This window comes from Aquarana catesbeiana, linkage group LG01, assembly GCF_042186555.1.
Source record: "Aquarana catesbeiana isolate 2022-GZ linkage group LG01, ASM4218655v1, whole genome shotgun sequence".
Taxonomy (NCBI): domain Eukaryota; kingdom Metazoa; phylum Chordata; class Amphibia; order Anura; family Ranidae; genus Aquarana; species Aquarana catesbeiana.
Window position 1 is genome coordinate 810,036,433 of NC_133324.1, and position 23,219 is coordinate 810,059,651.

Below are 23,219 nucleotides of genomic sequence, written 5' to 3' on the forward strand. Positions count from 1 at the left end.
TTCCAACAGACAAAAAGGGAATCCAGCGATTCGTTTAAATTCGCTAATTTTTACCGTAAATTTATTAAGGGGTTCTCAGCCATCATCACACCCATCACACAGCTAACTAAACAAGGTACAAGCTTCCACTGGTCTGCTGAAGCCCAAAAGGCTTTTGAGACTCTCAAGGGCCTTTTTACTTCCGCCTCCGTACTCAAGCATCCAGATTCCTCTCTGCCGTTCATACTAGAGGTGGACGCATCTGAAATTGCAGTAGGGGCAGCGTTGTCCCAAAGACAGGGAACTAAGGCCCTGTTACATCCTGTGGCCTTCTTCTCTCATAAATTGTTCACGGCAGAGAGAAATTATGATGTAGGTGACAGAGAGTTGTTGGCAATCAAATCAGCGTTGGAGGACTGGCGCTATCTGCTGGAGGGTGCCGCTCATCCAGTCTTAATTTTTACAGATCATAAGAACCTGGAGTATTTGAGATCTGCAAAAAGATTGAAGACACGTCAAGCCAGGTGGGCTCTCTTTTTCTCCAGGTTCTCCTGTCACTTACCGCCCTGGCTCCAAAAATACCAAACCTGATGCCCTATCCAGGATGTTTCACAAGTCCCAAGAAGTTTCCCCCCCAGACACCATTCTATCCCCGGGGAATTTTCTTTTGCTTCAGGGAGACCTGCTTTCCCAGATTAAGCAGGCTTCCGCAGAATTGGAATCTTCCTTTAGGTCAGAACTCCAAGTTAAGGATGGGTTACTGTGGCACGAGAATAGGATCTTTATACCTGAGACACTACGAGTTTCAGTACTAGAACTCTGTCATGATCATGCATTGGCTGGGCATTTTGGCGTGGCTAAGACCACTGATCTGGTACAGCGTACCTTCTGGTGGCCTCAGTTACGCAAAAATTGTAGGAAATTTGTTGAGTCCTGTACCACCTGGGGCACAGAACCAAGGCATGGGGGTTGCTAAAACCATTGCCTGTCCCAGATAGGCCTTGGAAAATGCTTTCTATAGACTTTATTGTGGAATTACCTCCGGCTGGGGGCTTCACCTCAATTTTTGTCATAGTAGACCGGTTGTCGAAAATGGCCCACTTTGTCCCAATGAAGGGCACTCCCTCAGCTACAGAAATGGCACAAGCATTCATTAAAGAAGTCATCAGGCTCCATGGGGTACCGGTTAATATCGTTTCTGATCGGGGGGTACAGTTTACCTCCCGATTCTGGAGGTCTCTGTGTAAGACACTGAACATTGAGCTCTCATTTTCATCTGCTTATCACCCCTAGACTAATGGGCAAACAGAGAGAACAAACCAGACTCTTGAACAATATTTACGCTGTTTTTCTTCTTTTGCCCAAGATGATTGGATTTCTGTTCTCCCATTGGCTGAATTCGCCTACAACAATTCTATTAATTCCGCTATCAAACAAACTCAGTTTTTTGCAAATTATGGTTTCCACCCTTCATTTTTGCCTAATTCTCTTCCAGAGTGCACAGTACCCGCAGTTCAGGAGAGGTTGGACTTCTTTACTTTCAACAACCGAGTTTTACAGGAGACCATGACCAGGACCCAGGAATATAATAAAGCAATCTTCGATAAGAAAAGGCGAGGTGAGCTGTTACTTACACCCGGGGACCAGGTATGGTTATCTACAGTAAATCTCAGGATGACTTGCCCTTCAAAGAAATTGGGTCCCAAGTTTCTTGGACCATTTCCTGTCAAGCGGAGAATTAATGAGGTGGCATACGAACTTGAACTCCCGGATTCACTAAAAGTATATCCAGTATTTCATGTGTCCCTGCTCAAACCCTTTATTTCTAATCCATTTCCAGGTCGAAGTACGGATCCTCCTGATCCAATTTTGGTAGATGGGGAGGAGGAGTTCGAGGTGGAGGCTATCATGGACCATAGGAAAAGAGGTAACCAAAATCAATTTTTGATAAAATGGAGGGGGTTTGGCCCAGAAGAAAATTCTTGGGAACCTGAGGACAATATTCATGCTGAAGATCTGTTGCAATCTTTGAAAAGATCCCATCCAGAGAAATTTCTTCAAAGGGGCATCCGGAGGCTGCCCCTTGGGGGAGGCAATGTCATGAAGATCCCGCCCCACGCCGATGAAGTCCCGCCCATAGGACGTAACGCGTACGGTGTTTGGAGCGCATGACGTCACCCACGGCCATTGGCAGAGACGATCACAAGCTTTCTAGCCAGCACTCGGATCTGAGTGCCGGTATCTGTGAGTGTAACATTTATTATTTTAATCTATTTAATACATTGGCTACGGAGAGCACTATGTTGTTTGCCTTTTTATTGCATATGCATCATCCGTTTTTATGCTGAGTGCTGGAAAGTGAAGGAGATACCACCATCATTAGGATTGATCCATCCAGGATATGCTGTATATGGTGTATGACCTGTTTCAGGTCGAGTATCTAAGGTGAGGGGCCATCCATGTCCGGTGGAGGGATCTTAGTCACCATTCAGATATTTGTTTCAGCCTGTATTGCCCACTGGTGGTTCTTGTCTTCCAATCCTGTCATCACATCTTACATATGTTGATTCAAGGACTTATATTTGCGCAGCACTGTTTTATATTATTAATGTCATGAAGATCCTGCCAGTAATCGGCGATTCAGATGCACGGGAACATGGCCATGGGTTCTACTGCGCATGCGCGCGCGTTCACGGGTGCTGTCACGCACGGGCATGCGCGCGCGCACTCCCGCTAGTGCCAGGCGGGCTATTTAAACCGGCCTGTCACACTCAATCCCCGCTGTCTGCTCTACAGCGTTCCGTGTGCCTTAACCTGATCTGACCTGTGTACTCTGCTATCTGACTCGGCTTCCTGTTAGACCATCCAGCTATCCGCCTGCACCAGACCCTCTTGGCTTGCCTGACCATCCCTCTGTGTTATCCCTGGTACCTCTTCTGATCGACCGATACTGACCTCCGGCTTGTTTGACCATCCCTCTGTCTGATACCAGTATCCAGTCCGTTTACCTGCTGCCTTGTTCCTGGCTCCAGTCCAGCGTTCCAGACTACTACCTGCTGTTTGTTCCCGGTTCCAGTTCAGCGTTCCAGGCTACTACCTGCTGCTTGTTCCTGGTTCCAGTTCAGCGTTCCAGGCTACTACCTGCTGCTTTGTTCCTGGTTCCAGTTCAGCGTTCCAGGCTGCTACCTGCTGCTTTGTTCCTGGTTCCAGTTCAGAGTTCCAGGCTGCTACCTGCTGCTTTGTTCCTGGTTCCAGTTCAGCGTTCCAGGCTACTACCTGCTGCTTTGTTCCTGGTTCCAGTCCAGCGTTCCAGTCTACTACCTGCTGCTTGTTCCTGGTTCCAGTCCAGCGTTCCAGTCTACTACCTGCTGCTTGTTCCTGGTGCCATTCCAGTTCTTCAGTCCTGTTTACTTACCTGCTGTGGTTCCTGGTCCTCTCTGCATTCCAGTCTTCAGTCTCCTCTTCAGCTTCAGGTTCCAGAGGGTGCCACCACTCCTGAACTTCCGGTGACTGTTGATCCTGCCAGGCACCCATACCACTCTTCACTCCCGGGCCCTCTGTCTCCATTCCAGGGGAACTGGAGTGGGAGCTGTAAGGGAGGTCTTTCTCTGCACTTCAGGCTCAAAACCTACCAGGTATGTGACAAATCCACACTCTAGAATCCATCCAAATTCTTTATTCGATAATCACCAAGTACAGAGTAACTGCTGAAATGTTTAGGTGAAGAGCCTTGAACAAGGCTCTTCGCCGAAACATGTTAGCAGTTACTCTGTACTTGGTGATTATCAAATAAAGAATTTGGACGGATTCCAGAGTGCGAGTTCTTTCCATATATCCATATTCTAAGTTTGTAACAAGTGGGAGGTCATCTGAACCTGGCACCTGGAGAGAAGGTACCAGTAACCAACACGCATATTTGGAGGTTTACACAGTTAGAGCAGTGCTACCTTGTGTGTACATATATTTTTTACTTGTCTAAGATATTAAACACAGCTGCTAAGATTTGAGGGGATTGGTAGTAGGTGATATTGAGGAATATTTTCTGTTTTTTTGGGGGGACTTTTTTGAAAGGTGGAACGGCTCCCCACAGTAATCAAACAGGTTTCTATTTCTTTTGTGTAGGCAAGCTGGAAAAAGAACCTGGCTGGTTGTTGTAGGAAACCAACAGTTTCCATAAATCGGGACATTCTGTCAATTTGCAATACACATTGCTAACTGCTGGAGGCCAAAAGAGGATTGCTCAAAAATAGAATGTAGACTTACTAGAAATAATCACGGTCTGGCAAGATCAGAAGTTATCTCTTGAGATTGTCTAAAATAATAGCTACACTTGATTATTCATAAACTCAAAAAGGAGCACAAATAGTAAGAGTTCGTGTGGATTATATTTTGTTTTGACACACAATATTGGCAGGTGGACAAAGTACATAGTGACCTAGTTGTAGAGACGTATGTTCCATCAGCAGATGTCACTAAACACATTTAGGGCCAGCATACTTTATGACTTTAAATAAAATTCAACCATTGACACAGCATTGTGTGACTATCCGACATTTTATGTCAAAGGACAGCATGATGCAACAGTCATTTGATTTAGTCACATTTAACTTTGTGAAAAAAGGCAAACATCAAAATGTTCAATATTGTCAACTCTGTTGAAACAACGTTCATTCCATGAAAGTGTGCAAAAAAAGAATAACCAAAACAAGACCAATACCGCAGGGATATCTACCACCCATGTTACTGTAAGTATTAGGGTTAGGACTTTGCTGCATAAAGGTATATTTGGTGTTATAAGCCCTACCTGTGCCCAGAGACAGAAGGACCTGATTATTATGCCTGTCATACTTAAATGGAAATGACAAAACAGGGGAAGATTCAATAGTATTATTAGTAGTAAGACAGATGGCAAAGGTTAGATTCATAATAACACACAGGCGTATCTCTAGGTAACTGTCTGATTGTTAATAGAGGATTTTCTAAAGACAAGTTGACTGCAATGTACAGGTTTTTACAGATCAGATTGCGTTTAGAACATTTAAGGGTGAAGTATATGAACAACTTTTAGAGATTTATTTTATTTATTATAGGTATTTATTTAGTGTCAAAAATGTATGCAGTGCTTTAAATATATATTGTACATTCACATTAGCCCCTTCCCTCAAGGAGCTTACAATATAAGGACCCCAACTCACATTCATACACATGGGTACTAGGTCCAATTTTAGACTGGAGCCAATTAACCTACCAGCATGTCTTTGGAATGTGGGAGGAAACCTGCGCATCGGGAGGAAAACCACACAGAGACACGGGGAGAATGTGCAAACTCTGCAGTTAGTTGCATGGTTGGTATTTGAACCAATGACCTGAGTGCTGCTAAGGGGAAGTGCTAACCACTTAGCCACTGTGGTGGCCAAATAAAGATGGCCAAGTGCATTCAAAACCATATGTTTGTACAAAATTTTACATAAAGTGTCTCTTAGTTATTTATTTAGTTAGTTAGTTAGTTTTGGATGAAATGGGGAAGGGTTAGAATACCCCTGTCACGTTTTTATTGCTGTCCGTGTCCTGCCTTGTGAGATTTAACAATCGCCTTAAATTGTATGCATCAGCCGTCACACATACAAAAAAAACTGTTCTTCCGGGACTCAAGGGTATCAGTGACGTCAGTGCGTCGCACCGCCCTATATAGGTAAAAACAAAAATTGCGCTTACACTAATATATATAAGCAGCGACTAAAAAGTAGTAAACCATAAATCATATATATATCAAAAAAGTCGCGCTAAAAATTAGAGGTAAAAAACTTCATAAAGATATGAAGGTGAATAGTGATCATTAGGTAGATGAATTTCATAAGAGTGCTGAGCAATATAAATACACGCTTTAAAAATAAATGCTGTTGGTTAAATAGGACACAGAAATCATTGACTATGTCCGTATGAAAGGATCAATATTGCATGACCCAATCGGTGACAAGTAAATATCTCAAATAACTGTAGGGATAATAATGTGACAAATCTGTGACTAAAAAACTGAACCGTGATGAATGAAGAAAAAAATATAATATAAATGAATAAAAAAATAAAAATACAATAAACCCAAAATAAGTCCGTGACTCAACAAAAACAATAATAATGGAAGTCCATCCGTGCTAGATTGATATGCAAAGAAAATAACTTGTCTCCCAGTGCTCTGTGAAATAATGTAACAAAATCTTGCTGTGGTAAAAATTAGAGTGCGTAGACAGACCTCCACCTCTTGGAAAAATTGCTGCCTCTTACCAGACAAAAATGGTCTCTTAATTACAGGAGACCCAGGGAGCGGATGGCTGCAACCCCAGCCAGGGATCTTAAAGGCAGGCACTCAGCATCCAGATCCAGGGACTCTCTCCCACCAGCCTCCGCAAACAAGGAAATGTCACCATGCAAAAAACAGAAGTGCTCCACATAGCATAAAACCAGCGTTTTATTGAATATAAAAATTAAAGGTTGCACTTACAGAAGTATAGAAGTAAAACACGTAAGAAAAAGCCGGCCGGCTTCAAAGTAACCCGTGTCTTCCGGGTATATGGATCGCGGTGTCGTCGGGACGTAGCTCCTCCTCCCTACGCCGTTTCGTCACAACAGGACATGGTCATACGTTGACGTCGTCCAGGGGTAGGACGAAACATGTAGGGCGGAATGATGCGCTGACATCACCAATACCCTTGAGTCCTGGAAGGATGTGTTTTCTTTGTATGTGTGCCGGCCGACGCATACAATTTAAGGCAATTTTAAAATATCATTGATGTATGTGTAATTTTATTACATGTGGAATACATTTTTACGATCTTACACTATGTGGAGCATTTTTTGTTATGAGGAACTCCTGTGGCAAATCTTATCAGGAAGACTGGTGCGCCAATGGTGAAAAGTCTCTGGAATCACTAAGGGTGCTGGCAGGGTATATAGCCACAAGCGCTAGTGACCTCCTCTAGTGGTGAGGTCCATGTGAGCTGGTAAGTGAGCTTTTCAGCCTTTGGTGGTAGTAATGATGCACAGATCACATGTCAAGGTGGTAGATGGTGAGGATATACACCAAGAATAATTATCACATCACTTGTGAATATTTTTCTCTTTTTTTCTCATTAGCGCAACTCTGTAAAGCTATACATTTTGAACACATTAAAATCTGACACGGGCTTAACCCTTCCGGGAGCCGCCAGTCATGGTATGGCTACTGAATAAACGGCACAAGCGAGCCGTTTTCTTCAGTGCGCATGTGCCGATGACGTCTGAACATGCGGATACAGTGAATACCTCCTAAACTGTGCAAGTTTAGGAGATATTCACGGTACCTACAGGTAAGCCTTATTATAGGCTTACCTGTAGTGAAAAGTGATGTAACAGGTTTTACAGCCACTTTAATATCAGTTTAAAAGATGCTTTTAAATCAGGTTCTGAACTATCACTTCTACCTAGAGTGTAGTTATGTGGAGTTGGAATATTCTCTTTGAAAAAAGTATTAAAGAACAATCAAATGAGGTCAGTGAGGGGTGCTGGGTGGCCATGACCCAGGCAGGCTGTTGGCTTCTGTAAAAACACCAAGGCTGATAAGAATTAAAATTTAAAAAATGTGAGCCACAAAGGCCAGGAGAAATGGCTGTGCATACAGTGCCTTTCAAAAGTATTCACCCCTCTTGGCATTTTTCGTGTTTTGCTGCCTCACAACCTGGAATTAACATGGATTGTTTGAGGATTTGCATCATTTAATTTACAGAACAAGCCCACAACTTTTTATTGTGAAGCAAACAACAAATAGGACAAAATAACAGAAAAAGTCAATGTGCACCCCCCTAAAGTCAATACTTTGTAGAGCCACCTTTTGCGGCTATCACAGCACCAAATCACTTTGGATAAGTCTCTATGAGCTTGCCACATCTTACCACTGGGATTTCTGCCCATTCCTCCAAGCAAAACTGCTCCAGCTCCTTCAAGTTGGATGGTTTGCGCTTGTGAACAGCAATCTTTAAGTCTGACAACAGATTTTATATTGGATTGAGGTCTGGGCTTTGACCAGGCCATTCCAACACATTTACATGTTTCCCCTTAAACCACTCAAGTGTTGCTTTAGCAGTGTGTTTGGGGTCATTGTCCTGCTGGAAGGTGAACCTCTGTTCTAGCCTCAAATCACACACAGAGTGGTACAGGTTTTGCTCAAGAATATCCCTGTATTTAGTACCATCCATCTTTCCCTCAACTCTGACCAGTTTACCAGTCCCGACAGCTGAAAAACATCCCCACAGCATGATGCTTCCACCACCGTGTTTCACTGTGGGGATGGTGTTCTTTGGGTGATATGATGTGTTGGGTTTGCGCCAGACATAGCGTTTTCTTTGATGGCCAAAAAGTTCAATTTTAGTCTCATCAGACCAGAGCACCTTCCTCCGTAAATTTTGGGAGTCTCCCACATGCCTTTTCGTAAATTCAGAATGTGCCATTTTGTTTTTGCTAAAAGTAATGGCTTTCTTCTGGCCACTCTGCCATAAAGCCCAACTCTATGAAGCGTATGGCTTATTGTTGTCCTATGTACAGATACTCCAGTCTCTGCTGTGGAATGCTGCGGCTCCTCCAGAGTTACCTTAGGTCTCTGTGCTGCCTCTCTGATTAATGCCCTCCTTGCCCGGTCCATGAGTTTTGGTGTGCGGCCGTCTCTTGGCAGGTTTGCTGTTGTGCCATGTTCTTTCTTTCGTTCTTTGGGTATGATAGATTTGATAGTGCTCCTAGGGATCATCAAAGATTTGAATATTTTTTTATAACCTAACCCTGACTTGTACTTCTCAACAACATTGTCCCTTACTTGTTTGGAGAGTTCCTTGGTCTTCATGGCAGTGTTTGGTTAGTGGTGCCTCTTGCTTAGGTGTTGCAGCCTATGGGGCCTTTCAAAAAGGTGTGTATATGTAATGACAGATCATGTGACACTTAGATTGCACACAGGTGGACATCATTTCACTAATTAAGTGACTTCTGAAGGTAATTGGTTGCACCAGAGCTTTTTATGGGCTTCATAACAAAGGGGGTGAATACATACACACATGCCAATTATCATTTTTTTGATTCTGAAAAATAGTTTTATACATATATTTTTCTAATTTTACTTCACCAACCTAGGCTATTGTGTTCTGATCCATCAAATATAATAAAAAAAAAAAAACACTGAACTAAAGGCTGTTATGTAACAAAATAGATAAAAGCCAAGGGGGTGAATACTTTTGCAAGGCACTGTACATACAGTACTGTGCCCTTACTTCAACCTGAAAAGAAAACACACACAAACACAGCTGATGGCCTGAATATTAGTTCAAAGGGGAGTTTACTGAGAGATTAGAAGGTGAATTAAACTGGAAGTGAGTTGGCTACTGCCATTATTTGGATAAATCTTTAGAATGGTTTGGCTCATGATCATGGAACTAATTTGTCTGGATGTCAGCTTTCTATCAGCTTTAGTAAGTCCATATTAGTCTAGACATGTGTAGTGTGGGAAAGGTATGCCTGTCACTTGTTCATAGTAGAGTAAAAAAAGGGTCATGTGACCTGATTATTCCAGATTCTCTTTAGTTTGTCCATGATCTGACAGATAAGAGTTTGCATACAATGTTGTTATTTACAAATCACGGTTTGTTTTTAGTTTGACATTGGCATTCACTAAAAAAATCAATATATATATATATATATATATATATATATATATATATATATATATATATATATACAGTCGTGCTCATAAGTTTACATACCCTGGCATAATTTATGATTTCTTGGCCATTTTTTAGAGAATATGATTGATAACACAAAAACGTTTCTTTCACTCATGGTTAGTGTTTGACTTAAGCCATTTATTATCATTCAACTGTGTTTACTCTTTTTAAATCATAATGACAACAGAAACTACCCAAATCACCCTGATCAAAAGTTTATATACCCCAGTTCTTAATACCATGTATTGCCCTCTTTAACATCACATGACAGCTTGAAGTCTTTTGTGGTATTTGTGGATGAGGCTCTTTATCTTCTTAGATGGTAAAGCTGCCCATTCCTCTTGGCAAAAAGCCTCCAGTTCCTGTAAATTCTTGGGCTGTCTTGCATGAACTGCACGTTTGAGATCTGCCCAGAGTGGCTCAATGATATTGAGGTCAGGAGACTGAGATGGCCACTCCAGAACCATCACTTTATTCTGCTGTAGCCAATGACAGGTCGACTTGGCCTTCTGTTTTGGATCATTGTCATGTTGGAATATCCAAGTACGTCCCATGCGCAGCTTCCTGGCCGATGAATGCAAATGTGCCTCCAGTATTTTTGATAACATACTGCATTCCTCTTGCCATCAATTTTGACCAAATTTCCTGTGCCTTTGTAGCTCACACATCCCCAAAACATCAGCGATCCACCTCCGTATTTCACAGTAGGACTGGTGTACCTTTCATTATAGGCTTTGTTGACTCCTCTCCAAATGTAGTCTTTATGTTGTGGCCAAAAAGCTCAATTTTGGTCTCATCACTCCAAATAACTTTGTGCCAGAAGGTTTGAGACTTGTCTCTGTGCTGTTGGCGTATTGTAAGCAGGATACTTTGTGGCATTTGCATAGTATTGGCTTTCTTCTGGCGACTCGACCATGCAGCCCATCATTCTTCAAGTGCCTCCTTATTGTGCATCTTGAAACAGCCACACCACATGTTTTCAGAGAGTCGTGTATTTCACCTAAAGTTATTTGTGGGTTTTTCTTTGCATCCCGAACAATTTTCCTGGCAGTTGTGGCTGAAATTTTAGTGGTTTGGTTTCAACAGAACCCCTCATTTTTCACTTCTTGATTAGAGTTTGAATACTGCTTGATTGACATTCCTTGAATATCTTTTTATATCCCTTTCCTGTTTTATACAGTTTAACTACCTTTTCCTGCAGATCCTTTGACAATTATTTTGCTTTCCCCATGACTCAGAATCCAGAAACGTCAGTGCAGCACTGGATGAAAGATGCAAGGGTCTGTAAGGAGTCCAGAAACTCATTGACCTTTTATACATACACACTAATTACAAGCAAACACATCACAGGTGAGGATGGTTACCTTTAATAACCATTCAAACCCCTTTGTGTCAACTTGTGTGCATGTTATCAGGCCAAAATCACCAGGGTATGTAATCTTTTGATCAGGGTAATTTGGTTAGTTTCTGTTTTCATTATGATTTAAAAAGAATAAACACCGTTGATTGATAATAAATGGCTTCAGCCAAACACTAACCATGAGTGAAAGAAATGTTTTTGTGTTATCATTCATATTCTCTGAAAAATGGCTAAGAAATCAAATTCTGCCAGGGTATGTAAACTTATGAGCACAACTGTATATATGTTATTATACAACCATTGAAATGTCCAGGCATTGGAATTCCCAAATTGTTTCTTTATTTTAAATGGAAAAAGTTACATTTACAAAATGCCTCTCTAACTTTGTAATACGCTTATTTGGAGTCTATCTCCAGCAGGGCCGCTGATAAGGCCGTACAGCCAGCCCTCCTATACTGGGATCAGACTTCATCAGTTCCCCTTGTGTAGTGCTGCCAGATTCTACTTTTCTTTTCTTCCCCCGGCTGCACTGCAGGGGGATCGGTTCTAATATCTGTTCCCCCTGCTGTCTGGGATCCCTGTGTGCCCCTTTCCTCCTGCTGTCTGCGATCCCTGTGTGCCCCTTTCCCCCTGCTGCCTGGAATCCCTGTGTGCCCCTTTCCCCTGCAGTGCTGCCGATTTCCCTCCTCTCCTGCCGGCAGCTGCTGAGGGCACACAGGCGGGTTATTTAACCACTTCAATACAGGACACTTATACACCTTCCTGCCCAGACCAATTTTCAGCTTTCAGCGCTTTTGCACTTTGAATGACAATTGCGCGGTCATGCTGCACTGTACCCAAACTGAATTTTTATCATTTTGTTCCCACAAATAGAGCTTTCTTTTGGTGGTATTTGATCACCTCTGCAGTTTTTATTTTTTGCTAAACAAATAAAAAAGACAAAAATTTTGAAAAAAATAAAAGTTTTGCTTTTGCTTCTGTTAAAAAATTTTGTAAAGAAGTAAGTTTTCTCTTTCACTGATAAGGGCACTGATAAGGCAGCACTGACAGGCACTGATAAGGCAGCACCGATGAGGTGGCACCAATGAGCGGGCACTGATGATGGGCACTGATATGCGGCACTAATGGGCACTGGTAGGCGGCACTGATGGGTGGCACTGATATGCAGCACTGATGGGCACTGATAGGCGGCACTGATGGGCACTCATGGGTGGCACTGGGTGGCAATGGTGGGCACTGATAGGCAACACTGATGGGCACTGAAAGGCTGCAAAGATGGGTTCTTATGGGTGGCACTGATAGGCGGCACTGCTGGGCACTGCTGGGCACTGATAGGCACTGATACGTGGCACTGATGGGCACTGACACGCTGCACTGATATAAGGCACTGATAGGCATCCCTGGTGGCACTGGCAGTGGTGGGCATTGGAGTGGGCACTGATTGGCAGCTGCCTGGGCATTGATTGGCAGCTGCCTAGGCACAGATTGGTATTTCCCTGGGGGTCTAGGGGGCATACCTGGTGGTCCAGTGTGGATGTCTTCCCTGGTGGTCCTGGGCGGCTTCCCTGGTGGTCTTTTGTGGGATCCGAAGGGGGCTGTGCTGATAAACAATCAGCACAGACCCCCCCTGTCAGGAGAGCAGGCGATCGGCTCTCCTCTACTCGCATCTGTCAGACGCGAATGAGGAAAAGCCGATCACCGGCTCTTCCTATTTACATTGTGATCAGCCATGATTGGACACGGCTGATCACATGGTAAAGAGTCTCAGTCAGAGACTTATTACCTAGATCGGAGTTGCGGTGTGTCAGACTGACACACCGCTGCACCGATCGCCGCGATGTGTGCCCCTGGGGGCGCGCAGCGGCTTAATATCCTGATCACGTCATATGACGTCCGGTCAGGATATTGAAACCACTTTGCCGCCATCATTTTGCTATATGGCGGGCGGCAAGTGGTTAAGGATGGTGAGCGATGGGGGCTCACCATCCTAAATTAATACACCACCCTGTAGGGATTCAGATATTGCCTCTGTGTCGCTATTCACTTGAATGGGTCTTCTCCCATGGCTGCAAGGCTTAACATTGTGGCTGTTGCATTTTAGCATAAATGTAATTCAATATTTTTGGAGGAATGGGGGCCCTGTCAGGTAGGCTGTACAGGGCCCCACAATTTCTATCAGCAGTCCTGGCCTCCAGTTTAATTCTACATGCTTTTCTTATTGGAAAAAAAGATTAACTGATTTCATTTGGTTGTTACCTTTGTTTGGCTCAGTCAAGTCCCAAGCTATAAGGCTCAAGGTCAACAACATCGTTAGAAGATCACCAGAGGAAATGTACTGCTCTGTATACATACAGCGAGACTGCATTTGATGTAGCCTGCACCCTTCATTCCCACTGGGAAAAGATATACCTGTGCCCTTCATTCCTACTAAACACCAAATTAATAGTTTTTAAAAAATTCTTGTGCATTAGCCATATGAATAAAAGTGTATGATTGCACTGCTCCTCGGACCTGGCTGATCAATGTCAACGACAGCCCTAAATTGTTCATGTCTATACAGCACATATCTTCAGCAATGGGTTTGGAAGCATGTGCAAAATGGAACGGTTGACGGGAAGAAGTGGAGGACATTTGGGAGTTGATTTACTAATGGCAAATAGACTGTGCACCTTGCAAAGTGCAGTTGCACTCTGCAAGGGCACTTGTTCCAGATCTTAGTAAATGAAGTAAAGCTTCAATCCAAAGAATACCCAATCATGTGCAAGGAAAAAAAAAACCCAAAAAACAGCTTTTTTGCTTGCACATGATTGGGTGATGGAAGTCAGCAGAGCTTCTGCTCATTTACTAAGCTCTGGAGCAATTGTTCTTACAGAGTGCAACTGCACTTTGCAAAGCACACAGTTTATTTACTTTTAGTAAATTAACCCTATAGTGTTGCAGGAATTTGCCCTTTTATGAAAAGCAAGACTGGAATCCCTTTAGACATGAATGCTCCTGCTGATACCGATCAGCTAATTATTTAAGCTAGTGAAAATATTATGCAAATGCAAAGGAATGGCCAGAGTGACAGTTTCCATATGATTACAAACTGTATGCAAAGTGCCCCATAGACACCAAAGTTTACCAGAAAACAGAAAAAAATGTAAACCGGCTGGACCCGTAATGACCCCAGTACACCTCTAAAACAACATCAGCAGCAAAAGAAAAAGGAGAACATATAATTGCAAACTTGCTTGCTTATATTTGTGCAGGGAAACTATTATGTTACAGAATATATGCTAATTTTCTGGATTTTTAAGGCAATTCAAACATTATTTTGTATAAAAAGTATTTTTATTTAATCACTTTTTATGGTGAAATTGACAAGTAAGTTGCTGGGGAATGCCACTTCAATGCATCCATATGTACCCGATTAGAGGGGGAAGAAGTATAGGGATTATGGCGGTGCCAAGAGAAACAAGATATAATACTTGAGAATTAAAAAAAAATTGTATTTATTTGACAAAATTCAATAAAATTAGACATAGCAATCACATAGACAAGGTGTGCGGAGAATTCTAAAATCTGTTCTGTAGCAAAAAATATTTCACATCACTTGGCCTGATGATTGTGACGGCCAGTTCAGTGAGTAGGTATTCAGATGGGCATCTGAATACCTACTCACTGAACTGGCCGTCACAATCATCAGGCCAAGTGATGTGAAATATTTTTTGCTACAGAACTGATTTTAGAATTCTCCGCACACCTTGTCTATGTGATTGTTATGTCTAATTTTATTGAATTTGTCAAATAAATACAATTTTTTTTTTTATTCTCAAGTATTATATCTTGTTTCTCTTGGCACCGCCATAATCCCTATACTTCTTCCCCCTCTAATCTGATTCTCAAACTATTGGGATGAGGTGTCGTATTACACCAAGGGTTGCTCAGCCAGACTCTAAATCCATATGTACCCATTTGTTGGAACCAACATGTTGTATGTAACCAAAACTATTATGATCTTTGAAAAATTCCTTATCACTTTTATACTCTGCTTTTAAAGTGATTAAATAAAAATACTTTTTATACAAAATAATGTTTGAATTGGCTTAAAAATCCAGAAAATTAGGATATATTCTGTGATGTTTTACAAGGGATGTTGGCAATTACACCCACAACCACATGAGTTTATTTCTAATTGGGAAACTATAATGTTTTGGGGTCAATTTTAGTTTTCTTACATTTTACCAAACATACATTGTATATCTTTTTCTATATACATTATATTTGCTTTACAAATAAAATAAAATACATGACAAAAGAGTCTCAGAGAACTATGGGCAAGCTAAAGAGACAGCACAGCGGTAGTTATCTCCTTTTGTCTTGAATCTTATTGAATCCCTGGCCTGAGCCATCTGATAAGATATACGTTGCTGCTACGTTTCCTTTGGTCTATAGTCACCATGATCTTTCGATATCTGTAAATAACAACCTTTTTTAACATGTGGTATGAAGAGAGCTAACCATGTAAAAAAAAAGCCTGTTGACTGGATAAATTACTCTATAATATTTATATACAATATCTCATATTACCTAAGAAAAAAAATGTCTAATTTAATTTGTTTTTAGTTTTCACCATAAAAAATAAAATGAAAAAGAAAACCTTCAAAATCACTCTACATTCCCCTTAAATGAGTTAAAGCCTATTAAGATGCTTTACATAACACTTGTTCATTCATCTTTTTTAATTCCTGATTTTCCAGTCTTTCTGGAAATCGATCTCTAGAAAATATTACAGTTGCTAAGTCCTAAAAATGTGTGTTCACTTTCTGCTATATTATATGATGAGCTCCTTGAGGCAACCAAAAGAGCTAAGGAAGCACAAACGTACAAACATGGATAATATAATCACAGAGTGTCAGACCAAGTGCCAAGAATATTAAGAAGAACAATGGTCAATATCTGCTATTTCCTTCACAACTCCAAAATCCCAGAATCATTCTTAAAACAAATTCCTGAGCTGGTTGCCTCTGCTGGGAGGCTGTTAATTAGGACTGTAGTAAAAAGAAGGTAGCGACAAAATGACAGCATGAGTCTTGTGTCTACTACATGGGTACTAAAACAGATATCCTTTTACATCAGGTATTTTGGAAAATCTTTGTGAAACCAATATATAAATGAACTGATAGCATCTGGGTCAAAAGGATAGCCGGATCTGAATTAAACAGCACAGCAGGGGAGTGTACAGATGTGGCATTCTACACTTACCTGTATTTATTTATGTTGAAAACGTTTGTTTGAATTGGCATCCTTGTACAATAAGACAGAGCTGAGAAATAAGGAACCTTCCCTGGTGTTTATTCCCAACCAAGCAAAAATAGAAATTTAAACACAAATCTGACATTGTTTTAAAACTTTAAAATTGGTCTATTTAATAACACAATCTGGGCCAAAATTTTCCGAGGTTAACCTGAATGGGGTCAATATATGTGTCCACCCATGGCCAAATTAGGCCAACTGGTTAGACTGGGTTCCAAGGTGTTTACAGATGTGAGCGTAGAGAACCATGGCAAAAAACTGTCCAAACCAGATGTTATACAGAGATACCCATATACAATACAGCTAGTTCAATATCTACAAGTAAAATGAACAATCCCTGCTAGCACTGTAATAACCGGACAATAAACCCGAAAAAACTGAAAAAAATGAAAGTGTGCTTTTTTAACCTGCAAAGATTTTACAACCAATGAAAATGTACCACTTGAAGGGTGGCACGATACAACTCCACTAGTTTGATTCTCTGCTAACTTTCCAAGACATTGCTGGTACATGAATTTGTAAGCCCAGTCAAAATTTTCAGTATACAGTAAAAATGGTGTGTATTATGAATAAGACTGGTGCCACATTTTGAAAAGAAAACCTCTATCTGGTGTCCTAATCCAAAGATAACATCTGTGTGTCAGGGTTTACGTGTGGATCTTGCTCATTTATTTATTTATTTATTTAAATCTTTATTTTGTTTGCAATGCAAATGCAAAAAAGAGGTACGGAAATATAAATACCAAACAAAGACATAAACATTCGCAAGAAAAAGAAGCAGTCAAAATAGTCCTTCATAGAAACTTCAATAGGGTTATGCAAACATGTTGTGAGTATAACACCATAAAATCTATAATGGAAGACGATGCAGGGAACCCACCATTACATGGCTAGGGTGGTATAGGGAACTTAAAAAGAGGGGGAAAGGGTGGGAAAGAGGGAAAAACAAAAAAACTAAAAAAACAAACAAAAAAGGGGGCATAATGTGTGGTCACCAAAAATGTGGTGACATATTGGAGAGTAGGGAAAACAGCCCATCCAACTGCCAGATAATTAAGGTAGCTAGCTAAGTCAACAAACACAACTAACTCAGTGTATATAAGATTTTTTCTGGTCAGAAAGCCTCAGATCAGCAGGGATCAACAAAATCATCAAAACATAGCTCTGCAGTACTCCTTATTTATAGCGTAAGCTGTTTATATCAGTCAGAGGAACTGAATTCTATCCATAGTGCCCAACATTTATAGAATTTCAGGTAAATGTCTGCACACTGATGCCTCCACTCCTCTGCCTCCATGATATCATGTACCTTCAGCAACCACTCCTTAATAGTAGGTGCAGCCGGGGACTTCCAATGAAGTGGGATAAGACACTTACCAGCGTTGAGGAGGTGAGGCATCAAGGAGCGTTTATAGGACCCCACCAATTTCACGGTATCATGAAATAGCATAGGTAGAGGATCATCTGCTATCTGGCATTTTGTCACCTTATTATTTGGATCTTGCTCATTTGACACAGAATCGCAGGTACGACTACCAGAGGGGTCTACAGACCTTGTGCTTTCAAAGATTGATGGGTTCAAAAGGGAACTGTGATTAAGATGATTGTTGATTGATTGATGATCGTGTAGAGCAGTGGTTCTCAACTCCAGTCCTCGGGACCCACCAACAGGCCAGATTTTAATTATTACCTTGGGGAGATGCAGACTAGAATACTGCAATCACTGAGCAGCAAATGATATCTCCTGTGATGTATTTCAGTTATCTTGCAAACCTGGCCTGTAGTGGGTCCTGAGGACAGGAGTTGAGAATCACTGCTGTAGAGACTGCAGTAATAAATCCAGAAGCAGAAGCCACCTGAGAAATTGACAGTGTGTCAATTCTGTGCACTTCTATTTCTATCCCCTTTTAGTTTACAGAAGGGTTTTTAGAAAATGAATCGTTTTTCACTATACAAACAAACAGTGTAGCAATAATATGTAGCTAAAGTTTGGCATAAAACGATTTGATAAAAAAATAATAAAATAAAGTAGTATTAAACCCCCAGCTTTTTAGCTTGACACAGTAAAAAAAAACAAAAAAAAAACCCTTTTTGTTAAAATTCTTACCCCTGGACTTGCAATTTACAACTTTCAATTCTGCTGGCTCTTGCTCTCTCTCTCTCTCTTAGTGCTGCTTCCCTAAACTTCCAGTCTTCAAAGGAACAAGTGTACAGTGTATTATTGAGTCAGTTTGTGAGGCCGGGTTCACATTATTGCAAATTGGATGTGGGTTTTACTGCATCCAATTCGCATAGCAGGAGATTGTGACAGGCTCTCTATGGAGCTGGTTCACAAAACTCCGGAGCCGCTCCAGTGTGAATTGCACAGGAGCCCTGTGCGTCTTTTGGTCCGTTCCAGGTCCAAATTCAGCCAAAAATTCAGGCTGAAATCGGACCTGAAACTATGAATGGAGAAGCACTGGACTCCTGCTGTGAGCAGCTCCCTTCTAAAGTGTTAACCCAGTCCTAAATTAGAGAATGGCGGGGATTGGAGGAACAGGGGATTGTCATCCTTGGCTCCTGGGCTGTGTGGTTCTATTGTGTAGGGATACAAAACTTTAGTCTCTGCATGCAAGGGTGGCTAAGGGTGGCTCCATAGGACACTGCATCAGAAAGAAGCCCCCCTGAAACAGGAAGCCTGGTGGAACAGTCATGGCACCAGCTAAAAAAGGGAACACCAGCAAGGATTTAAAGATAAACAAGCTGCATGCTCAGTAAGTGATTAAAGAGGCTATAAAAGCTTTTTTTTTTCTTCTTGCTATGGGGGCATACATGCAGGTACTCCCCAAGCAGGGCTGTGTGCATCCATAGGCACGCCCAGTGGGGCTCGTCCATACTCCATCCTACAGTAATAAGGAGAGCCGGCAAAACTGTAATCCTTGAAGTGACGTTTATTGGTACATCAGAGTGACAATAAAACAATAAAGCTGACGCGTTTCGGCAATAGCCTTAGTCGTAGCTACGACTAAGGCTATTGCCGAAACGTGTCAGCTTTATTGTTTTATTGTCACTCTGATGTACCAATAAACGTCACTTCAAGGATTACAGTTTTGCCGGCTCTCCTTATTACTGTTGCATTGGAGTGTGTTGGGACACATCGAGCCTCAGCACCTGTGAGTGGACCTGGCGTATTGATTAAGTTGTCCCTGCAGAGAGCGCTGTTACCTTTCTTCTTTTCCACACACTCCATCCTCACATGATTTGATTGACAGCAGCTGGAGCCAATGGATCCTGCTGCTCTCAATAAAGCTTATTATAGAAGAGAGAGGGGAGAGAAGACCTGAAGCTGGGCAGCCGGGCACAGCACTGGATCCATACAGGACTCAGGTAAATGTTTAAGGAGGGTCCATAGGGCACTGCTATTAGAAGGTGTTTTACCTTAATGTGGAAAATGCATTAAAGTGGTTCTAAAGGCAGAAGTTTTTTTTTTTATCTTAATGCATTCTATGCATTAAGATAAAAAAAACTTCTGTATGCAGCAGTCCCCCCTCCCCCTGGAGCACAGGCGAGGAAGCACGGGCAAGGAAGAGGAGGATTTAGGCTGCTGTGTGCAAAACCACTGCACAGAGCAGGTAGGTATAACATATTTGTTATTTTTAAACAAATAAAAAAGAGACTTTAATATCACTTTAAGGTAAAAAAAAACTTTTGGCTTTACAACCACTCTATATCAGCTGCTGAAAGCACTTAAAAATTAGTTTAAATGGTAACCCCACTTTCGTGAGGAAAAAAATTTGCAAATAAAAAAATAATATAGAACATACAATTGCGACACAAGTCATATTGTAATTGAAAGTTATTAAAAAATTACCTTTCCTTTTCAATCTGCAGTGCTGTAATTTTCTGTAAAATGCAATATGATTGGTGTACAGAACACCCCCTCAGATATGTTGTATCCTGCTTGTGTGATTGGCTTACTGATTTTCCCAGAAGTTTGCACTAAGATACAAATCCGATTTTTGGCATCCCCTGCAACGAAAATGTCATTTTTGGTGAGATACTCTGAAAGGGAAATCAAGTCTAAAGGGATGCAGACCCGGCAACTCTCCTCATTAGAACCCTGCAGGTGCAGCAGCTGATTGACAATTATAAAACCACTCCCATACAGATTCACTCAGCACATGGACACAGACAAACAGCTATTCCTTCAGCATAACAAAAGGTAGGTATTTTCAGCAAAGTTTGTTAAAGTCTCTGCAATGTACATAGATCGCCCGGGAGGGAATGTTTTTTTTTCAACAAAAGTGGAGTTACTCTTTAATATAACTTAAAGAACCTAACATAGTCCTGGTACCAGGGAAGATACTCTAACAAAATAGGGTATACCATTAGAACAGTCATGGATGATTTAAAAAATATCAACAGGAATATTGTTCAATTTCACACCATTGAGACTATAATAAACCAGTTAATTTATGATTAAATATATGACAAACCACTCCATGGTTTTCATTTACTCCAATCAAAGTGACATATGGGGGTTTATTTACTAAATGCAAATCCACTTTGCACTACAAGTGCACTTGGAAGTGAAGTCGCTGTAGATTTGAGGGGGACATGCAAAGAAAATAAAAAACAGCATTTTTGCTTGTACACGATTGGATGATAAAATCAGCAGAGCTTCCCCTCATTTCAGAACTTCCCCTCAGATCTAAAGCGACTGCACTTCCAAGTGCACTTGTAGTGCAAAGTGGATTTGCCTTTAGTAAATCAACCGCATGGTACCTATAAGTTCCTAGGATCCCACATTAAACGTAGAACTATGGACACAATTTTAAATCAGATATATTATGCATACTGTCTATAGTATTAGAGTATACTGTTTGCTTTTGTCTTGCACTTGGCGATCCTGCCAGCAGAACCTGTACTGTCCTAATTTCCTCAATAGGGCAACAATGCTGTTTGCTCTGCAGTTAAATTACTGAAGCTTTGTCACCCTTTTCCGCCACTATCCCTGTTTCCTACTATGGGATTTAATGACTGACAGCACATGGCTCACATCACAGCTCAGATGAGATACTCATAAACAAAGTCTTGTAGCTCATCCAGCCATAGTGTTGTATTATCAGCTGTAGATTGCTCAACAGGGAAATGGCATGCCAATACTGCTGAATCCCTACTACCAGGGCTTTTTTTCTCAAACAATAGGTGCTGGAACTCAACCACGACCCCCCAAAATCCCTCCCCCCACACACCTCCTCCAAATAACATCAAATAGTGGGTGTGGTTATATTTCACAAACAGTAAAAGGGTCTTAAAGGGGCATTAAATACCAGGATTGCATTACATACAGAGTGCAGAGTTCATGGGGGTTACACACAGAGCGCAGAGCTGTCACTTGTAAACACAGAAACCGGACTTCTGTGTTTGCAAGTGATTGTGGTGAGCAGGCACCAAAGGGTCTGAGCCAGAGGTGGTGGAAGTGAGTTCCACCAAGTTCCCCCTGAAAAAAAGCCCTGCCTACTACCCTTCACTTTGCTGTGTAGATGAGCTCAAATTTGAAGCAACTATTCCAAATAATATTTCAGCATTCATAAATTGGATTGAGTGGTGTAAAAAGACCATGGTTAACAATAATTTACTGGTGTTTCTATTAACACAGTTGATTAATTTTTAAATTTCATTTGCTTAATGGTAGATGAAATGTAAACATATTTGTATAACTGCAAATGGAACCTGTAGTAGTAATAGCTTAATTTTTTCCTTAGAGAACCTACACTCAATGAAATGTTCAGCCTGAAGCCAAAGGCCCGAGCCTTAGGGCAAAAGATGTGCTTCACATGGAAAGAATGGACAGCTGGGAGTCACATGTGACTTTATTGGTACCTTGTGTGTTTTATTTGAAAAACTAACTGATTTGATCACTTTGATCTATAAAAATAAAGGGTTAATACTTACCTCCTGAGGCTATTGCTGCCAATATCCCCTATTATCAGGAGTTCCACTAGCTGAAATATCTTCAGCATTCGATACTTCCGGGAGTGTAAGATGCCCGGTCTCCCTCTGCGGGTCGTGGTTCCTTCCTTCAACCCCTCTATCAATACAGAAAAGTGGTGACATAGAGGCCAAAGAAAGGAACCACAGCACCCAGAGGAGGGCCAAGTATCCTACACATTGGGAAGTATGCTTGATGCTGAAGATGTTTCTGTCAGGAGAGCTCCTGCAGACATCGAGCATTGGTGGTGTAAGTGCTAGAAAGGCATTACACTTTTTGGTAGATCTTTCTTAAGCAAATTGTAAAAATTACAAAGGGATTTTTTTATCAAAATGCAGTGTAGGTTTAAGATGTTGGGAAATTTATTTCTAAGCAATCTTGTAAAAGCCTCTATCAGAGAGTAGATTGTTGGCAACATGGGAGTACATGAGAGTGACTACTCATTTTTCTCTGGAACTTTTGGAGATGTTTTTCCACATAGAAAGTGGGCGCTGAATCAGCCAAAGCCACAGATGGTAAGTTAAGGTAGTACACTGATGAGTCTATACCTCTTGGAAACAAAAAAAATATCTCTGGTATATCTCAAGAGGTTCAAAAAAAATAAAAGCGTTTGATACTCTGAAGTTACAAACTTTTGTTACTGAATTCTGGAACCCCGATCAGATGGATGGGAAGTCTGAATTACCTGCAGGTGATAATAAGCAAAAGTATGTGGAGGCCAGTGGTAGCTATAATGGATTTTAGCTGATAGCAGTTTTAAAATAAAGTTTAAGCCATGGTAGCAAATAATACTAATACATTTGCTGAGCAAACAAAAAAAGACTTCTAAATAGGGATAGTCTAGGCATCCCTTAGTCTCTGTCCTCTAAGT

At 41.3% G+C, this 23,219-nt stretch overlaps 1 protein-coding gene across 2 annotated transcripts in view; it reads right to left on the reverse strand.

Moving 5' to 3' along the window:
• The window catches only part of SLC7A2 (solute carrier family 7 member 2), a 181,867-nt gene that overhangs the window by 117,169 nt on the left and 41,479 nt on the right, over positions 1–23,219 (reverse strand). Inside the window, exon 2 of one of the 2 annotated variants that reach the window (XM_073608060.1) lies at positions 20,225–20,382. The exons of the other annotated variant lie outside the window; for it this stretch is intronic. The gene's annotated coding sequence lies outside the window, so the exon portion shown is untranslated. The remainder of the gene's footprint in view (positions 1–20,224; positions 20,383–23,219) is intronic. 2 annotated transcript variants of the gene reach the window in all.